The 6,215-nt window shown below is 43.0% G+C and overlaps 1 long non-coding RNA gene across 1 annotated transcript; it reads left to right on the forward strand.

The window, feature by feature from the left end:
* Positions 1-3,434: 3,434 nt before the first annotated feature.
* LOC120983769 lies at positions 3,435-4,549 on the forward strand. The gene is made up of 2 exons (XR_005775209.1): positions 3,435-3,536; positions 4,180-4,549. It is a non-coding gene; the product is annotated as an uncharacterized LOC120983769 (long non-coding RNA).
* The last annotated feature ends 1,666 nt before the right edge of the window (positions 4,550-6,215 follow it).

Genomic DNA, 6,215 nt, shown 5'->3' on the forward strand with positions numbered 1-6,215 from the left:
TGGTGGGAGATTCTGGACCTCTAAACCTGAAAATAGCAGCTTCTATCAAGAGGCGAGGAATTGATGGAGGGACTAGAACAGTTCAGAAGGAAAGGTGTAGGGCAAAAAATATACATAAACCTCTTAATTGTATGTATGCTAATGCCAGAAGCCTGACTAACAAAACTGGGGAACTGGAATTAGTGATGTGTAAGGAGGACTATGACCTAGTGGGAATAACTGAGACATTGCTGGATGATAACTATGACTGGGCGGTTAATGTACAGGGTTACAGTCTGTTTAGAAAGGATCGCCAAAAACGGAGAGGGGGAGGGGTCTGCCTTTATGTAAAGTCCTGTCTAAAGTCCGAGAAGATACAAGTGAGGGACATGAACATGTGGAGTCACCGTGGGTAGAAATACATGGAGGCAAAAACAATAATAAAATACTAATAGGAGTTTATTATAAAGCCACCTAATATACCAGAGTCCACAGAAAATCTACTACTAAACGAGATAGATGAGGCGGAAAATAATAATGGGGTCTTTATTATGGGGGACTTCAACTACCCAGATATAGACTGGGAAACTGAAAGCTGTACATCTCATAAAGGAAACAGGTTCTTGGCAATAACCAAAGACAATTACCTTTCCCAACTGGTTCAGGACCCGACTAGAGGGACGGCCATACTGGACTTAGTATTAACCAATATACCTGACAGAATAAAAGATGTGCAGGTTCGGGGACACCCGGGAAATAGTGACCATAAAGTAAAATCCTTCCAATTATCATTCAAAAGAGCGTTTCTACAGGGAGGAACAAAAATACCAAACTTAAAAAAAAATAATTTTGCCAACTAAGAGATTTCATGTGCAAGAAGGATGAAGCAAGGTTCGTATGTTGAATAAAGTATATGACGTAGCGGAGGGGTCGGCGCCGTTCATTTAATTATGAGGAGGCGTGCTGGGCTTGAAATTAAGGCGGGCTGGGCACTGCAGGGGGGCGTTACTGGGCTCTAGAGGAGAGGAATAAAGCCCCTCTGGGCACCTTGAAGGTTCATTAGCATAAACGAAAAATCGCTTTTTTATCTAAATGACACCATGAATAAAAGAAAGAAGACCTTTGCTGGTAAGAAGTTAGTTTATTGAACATTGCAATGGTAACAGCTTAATATGCTCAAACTAGGTGACAGATTCCCTTTAAGCCTCATTCACATGTCAGTGTTTTGGTCAGTGATTTCCATCAGTGATTGTGGGCTAAAACCAGGATTGGATCCTCCACAGACATAAGGTATAAGGAAAAGATCTGCACCCGTTCTGTGTTTAGAGCCGCACCTTGTTTTAACTCAAAATCACTGAGGGAAATCACTGACCGAACACTAACGTGTAAATGAGGCTTTAGCGTGAGCCTGGGGGAAAGGTTACAGGAGCTGTGTGAGAATTACTCGACATCCAAGCGTGAGAGCATCTTTCAGGGAACCCTCCTGATTCCTCCTGCACTGAAGATAGAGATGAGAGCAGAGAGGAGATAGAGAGGACTGTGCAGCTGTAACTGTATGGCCACACAGTTCTCACTATGATTCAGGCATGCCCTTCCCTATCTTTAAATAAAGCGGTGAATATATTGACATTTCCTGAGTAAAGCTAACTCCTACATATTCAAAGTAGCTCTTTTAACCATGTACCCCTCCCCCTTCCCTTGCATGCATCATTGCATTTCATTGACCCTAAATTGGCGCTCGCAGTTTCAACCTCCGTTCATCGAGACAGAGGAGTTAGGGCAAGCCAGGACCTCGTTTCAATGCTGGCAAAAGGTAAATGGATGTATTATATGAATGAATAAATTGGAGGACGGTTGGTTGGATGGATGGATAGATCATGGGATGGCAGAAAAATTTATTGATGGATGGGTAAATGTTGGTTGGTTGGATTTTGCTTGGTTGTATGTACGGATGGATAGTTGGATGGGAAGATTGATGGTTGGATGGATTAATGGTTGGTTGGTTGGTTGTGTAGATGAATGGAGGGATGGAGCACGGATCAACAGATAGATATTAGATAGATTTATAGGTGGATAGATAGATAGATATTGTCCCCCTTTCATATGTCCCTGTATTTCACTGACACTAAATTATGTTTTCCACCACAGAACAAACTACCTCGGCGTGCCCGTATTTACCTTGTGTCCTCTGAGACACAAGGAGAGGAGTCAAGGAGAGCTGGGACATTATCTGAAGGCTGCTGTTTTTGGAACAAGGTAAATGGATGGATGATTGTCTGGTTGGATCATCAGATGATAGATAAACGGATATATGGACGGAAGGAGGATTGGTTTCTGCTTGATTGGTTGTATGGATGGATTGATGCATGGATATTTTGATATCAAGGCTGATGAGTGGATAGACAAATTGATGAATATAGGGTTGGTTGGATGAATGGGGGATCGGTAGGAGGGTAGATGAATCCTTCCTGTACTCATTATACAGATATGTACAGAGAAGGGATCAGGGTCGCCAACCGTCCAGAAATTTCTAGACAGTCCATAAAAATAGGCAACTATCCGTGAAAAAAAATCAGTGTGTCTATGATTTTTTTTAAGGCTGTCGGTTCTTGTCTAAATTATTTTGGTGGTAATTATCGGCATTTTATAGCTCCCAGTAAATGCTGGTAATGAGTTCTTACCAGTATATTGAGCTATGGACATGTACTGGAGCGCTCTATCTAGTCTTTAATGGGAGGGTCTCAGGGAGTCTGTGCAGATGCAGAGTTTTCCTCAGTGAAGCTCCTAGATAGGCAAAGAGGGCTGTTTTATGGCCTTTAAGAGGAGTTTTGAGAGTCTGTGAAGCTTGCCCCTACATAGTCATGGGGGCTGTTTTAACCATATAGCCTATCCCTTGCATAAATCTCTGTATTTCACTTCCCCTAAATTCTGTTTTCCTCTCTCCACCACAGATCAAACTACTTCTGCGGCACAACTGTGTTCACCCTCTGTCCTCTGAGGCAGAGAAGCCTGGAAGAGACAAGACATCGACCAAATGCTTCTGTTCTAGGAACAAGGTAAATGGATGCATGATTGGATGGGTGAAATGGAGGATGGATGGCTGGTTGGATGGTAAATAAATTAATTGATGGATGATAGATGGACGGATAGTTAATATTTGCTTGGCTGCATGGAAGGGTGGATGGTAGGATGGATTGATGGATATTTGAATGGAAAGATTAATAGGTGGATGGATCGAAGGTTGGTTGGTTGGGTGGATGTATTGATGAGAGGATGAATGAATGTTTGGATTCATAAATGAGATAAGGATAGAAGGATGGATAGACAGAATTATTAGATAGATGCCAAATCTTAAATTATAGTCGTCGCCCCCCCCCCCCCCCCCCCCCCCTCCTTCCCTTGCATAAGTCCCTCTATTTCACTGGCCCTAAATTCTGCTTTCCTTTCTCCACCACAGACCAAACTACTTCGGAGCAACCGTATTCACCCCGTCATCTGAGGCAGAGGAACCAAGGAAAGTCAGGACATCATCCGAATACTGCCATTCTAGGAAAAAGGTAAATGGATGTATGATTGGATGGTTGATTGGTAGAATGGGTGGATGAATAGATGGTTGGGTGGTTGGTTGTATGGATGGACAGATGGTAGGATTGATAGATGGACTTATACATTTAAATTGAATGATTAATATCTGCACCTTTATGTCAGCCTTTACAATCTGTTATTCTGATCTGTCTGGGTCGCTCAGGCTTGTCAGAGTGCTGTATGGTGGTGACATGAAGGGGACATTTTCCTCTCATTCCCTCTTGTCAGCCGAGCCACCATTCACTCAAGATATATTATATTCAAGAAAACTTTGCCCTGCGCTAACATGTGTTTTCAGCGCAGTAATAATAGCTGGAATGCAGGTAGATCTGGACAGCACACGATTCTGGCGCCCGACGCTGCGGTAAGGAGAAGTCTCCGGTAATCCAATATAACGAAATCCTGGCACGCGCTGAGTTTCTCAATTGTCCTGCTCTTTTTATACAACTTGCCTAATAATTGTGCACACAGTGTAATGTGAGAAAACTGTAAATTGTTCTTGGTGTTTTTAATACAGGTGAATTACAGAACGATATTGCTGAAATGCGTAGCGATGAGGTATTAGTATGAAATCCCGGCAGGCGCTGAGTTTCTCAATTGTTATGCTCTTTTCAGGTTAAAGGTATACATCGAGAGGACGCATTTCGGCCCGTCCAGCCTTCATCAGCTACTACAGAAATGTGATACACAGTCTATAATCACAGTTACAAAAGCCACGTGAAGTGACATCAAACGCCCAAACGGAGCGCTGTTAACAAGACACAAACCTGATAGAACCAAGTTTGTAGGAAGAACACATGGAATCAGGGCAAAACATAGGAAGAGAATGTGAGTTCTGTCTCTGAACAATCCTTAGTATATCATCACATCAAGGAAGGATACCGCAAACTTGTAATGGATCCATATATCCAGAGTATGTTACCTGGAGGAAGCTGCCTGAAAAGAAGTATATAACAAAATAAAATAAATATCACTTTACGTCAAATGTGTAATCTCATATCCTCTATTAAAGGGACACTGACAGGCCAAATCAGCATATATAGTTAGATATATGACATTACAGGTCTTATACAGTCTTTTAAAAGCATATAAGTATCCCCCCTGTCCACCTTATAAAGAGCGAAATATAAAGTTTTATAACCTGCTTGTCCGGTCACCAATCTGCCCAAGGGGCGGCGTTTCATGGGAAAATGCGCCCAGCCAGCCGCTCTCAACTGCCGTCTGAAGCCCCGCCCAGGTCATCAATATTCACTTCGCTGGGCGGCGGCTAGAACTCTCCCCAGTCCCGATCCTGCGCATGGGCAATTCAATCCTCCAAGCATCGTTCATGCCCAATCTTCTGCGCCTGCGCCCCGCCGTGGTTAGATCGCGCCTGTGTACACACACAGGCTGCCTGCGTCTTCGAGGCAGCTGCAGCCTCAGCCTCAGCCATGCACTGTTCAGAGCAGCGCTTCAGAGCGCTGCTCACTCACATCGTCAAACGGGTTAATTATAGTGCATCCGACCTCCAAATCTTCACTCCGCCCTCATTGTCTGTGTGTACACAGTGCAGACAAAGAGAGGCAGAGGAAGAGTTTGTGGTTCGAGTACGTCTAGTGTCAATTTCTGTTGGAGCTATTTTTCTTAATAAAAAGGTAAATAATGTTCAACCTATTAGTTTATGTTATACATTTATTTCACTGCAATTGTAAATGAATTTTTAAAATATTATTTTAGACACCCAAATTAGATTACTTCAAGTTGAATTGGATGTATGTCAAAGAACCCAACTCCACCACTATAATTTTATAATAATTCAATGATATATATACACTCACCTAAAGAATTATTAGGAACACCATACTAATACAGTGTTGGACCCCCTTTTGCCTTCAGAACTGCCTTAATTCTACGTGGCATTGATTCAACAAGATGCTGATAGCATTCTTTAGAAATGTTGGCCCATATTGATAGGATAGCATCTTGCAGTTGATGGAGATTTGAGGGATGCACATCCAGGGCACGAAGCTCCCGTTCCACCACATCCCAAAGATGCTCTATTGGGTTGAGATCTGGTGACTGTGGGGGCCATTTTAGTACAGTGAACTCATTGTCATGTTCAAGAAACCAATTTGAAATGATTCGAGCTTTGTGACATGGTGCATTATCCTGCTGGAAGTAGCCATCAGAGGATGGATACATGTTCTCATTCTGTTTACCATTTGAATGTCTCAACAGAAATTGAGACTCATCAGACCAGGCAACATTTTTCCAGTCTTCAACAGTCCAATTTTGGTGAGCTCGTGCAAATTGTAGCCTCTTTTTCCTATTTGTAGTGGAGATGAGTGGTACCCGGTGGGGTCTTCTGCTGTTGTAGCCATCCGCCTCAAGGTTGTGCGTGTTGTGGCTTCACAAATGCTTTGCTGCATACCTCGGTTGTAACGAGTGGTTATTTCAGTCAACGTTGCTCTTCTATCAGCTTGAATCAGTCGGCCTATTCTCCTCTGACCTCTAGCATCCACAAGGCATTTTTGCCCACAGGACTGCCGCATACTGGATGTTTTTCCCTTTTCACACCATTCTTTGTAAACCCTAGAAATGGTTGTGCGTGAAAATCCCAGTAACTGAGCAGATTGTGAAATACTCAGACCGGCCCGTCTGGCACCAACAAC

Source organism: Bufo bufo, unplaced genomic scaffold (assembly GCF_905171765.1).
Source record: "Bufo bufo unplaced genomic scaffold, aBufBuf1.1, whole genome shotgun sequence".
NCBI lineage: Eukaryota > Metazoa > Chordata > Amphibia > Anura > Bufonidae > Bufo > Bufo bufo.